This window comes from Egretta garzetta, unplaced genomic scaffold (genome assembly GCF_000687185.1).
Source record: "Egretta garzetta isolate BGI_Z169 unplaced genomic scaffold, ASM68718v1 scaffold2, whole genome shotgun sequence".
In the NCBI taxonomy this organism is placed as follows: Eukaryota; Metazoa; Chordata; class Aves; order Pelecaniformes; family Ardeidae; genus Egretta; species Egretta garzetta.
The window spans coordinates 4,238,885-4,240,196 of record NW_009258894.1 but is presented as its reverse complement, the minus strand read 5'-3'; positions in this window follow the sequence as shown (position 1 = coordinate 4,240,196).

Below are 1,312 nucleotides of genomic sequence, written 5' to 3'. Positions count from 1 at the left end.
ATTTTCCCCCTAGTTTTTGGTGGAATTCTTTTTTGGGTTTGGGTCCCCCTTTTTTTTTTTTTTTTTTTTTTTTTTTTTTTTTTTTTTTTTTGGATATATCTCCCAGAAGCAAGTCTGTAAGGCCAATGATTACTGTTTAAGTAAACACTTCAAACGGCTTAAACAGGGTTTACGTTATGGTTCCAGATAGTTTTCCTGTTAGGATTTTGGAGAGAACTTCAGTGTGGACAAGTCTCAGCAGGCCTTCTGAAAGCATGTTTGAAACTTTTTGGTATCTTAACTTCTTTAAATCTTTTATTGGAAATCACTCATTTAATAGTAATTATTGTTGTTCCAAACCATGTTTTCAAGTAAAAAAGTTGAGGTCATCAAGTTGGGTTGAGGGCCAGTCTGTAGGTTTTTGCTATGCCCATGTGGAACTCAACAGTGTCACTTTAGAGAGAAGGAGAAAGACACAGAGACACTAATGTTTCGAGGCAGGAGTGCTAGAGGAAGGGACAGGCATAAGGACAAGAATTACAGAAAATTGAGATAAATGAAAGGAGAAGTTGGGTACTCAGGAGAAGATGCAATGTGACAAGTAGAAAAGACCTATCTGTAGAATGACACAAGGGAAGAGGAAAGCTTAATATGTAAGAAATGTGTGAGTGGGCTGAAATTAGTTAAAACTAGCTGCTGGATGGAGTTGAAAGATTTCACTGGACAAAATGTGTCTTTGCAACACCCTACATACTAGGTGGTGGTATTTTTCTGTTAATGGTTTGAGAAACACGTGACTGTCCGTGCATGGAAATTAAATTCACCATGCAGTGATATGCAACTGACTTCTTCCCTCAGATATGCCAAACATCTCCTTCTGCAATTTAACTTCTTAAAAATCATCTTTACTTAGTCTGTGTAATAGGCTTTCTTTCTTCCATCCTTAAATTTGGTGGATATGTTCTCCTATTTGTTTATCTGTCCGTCACTTTTCATGCCTGCTATCTCTTACGAACATGAGTATCTTTTTCAGAACCTCCCACTTTTTTTCCCCTACTTCAAACTGCACTTTCAAGATAACTTCTGGGAAGTACTGTAATCTGAGGCTTACTTAATCCATGCATATGTTCTTTCTCTCTTGGCTTCTTTTTCCCTCACCAGATAATGCAAAAATTAATAGCTCTTCTGTGATCATAAATTTGTAGGGATGCAAGAAAGTACTGGAATTTCATCTGTTGTTTGGTTGGCATGTAAATCTGAAGGAGCATGAGCCTAAAACAGGGGAATGAGGTGACTTTAGCAAAGGTAGTGGAATATTATTTCTGAATTAGGG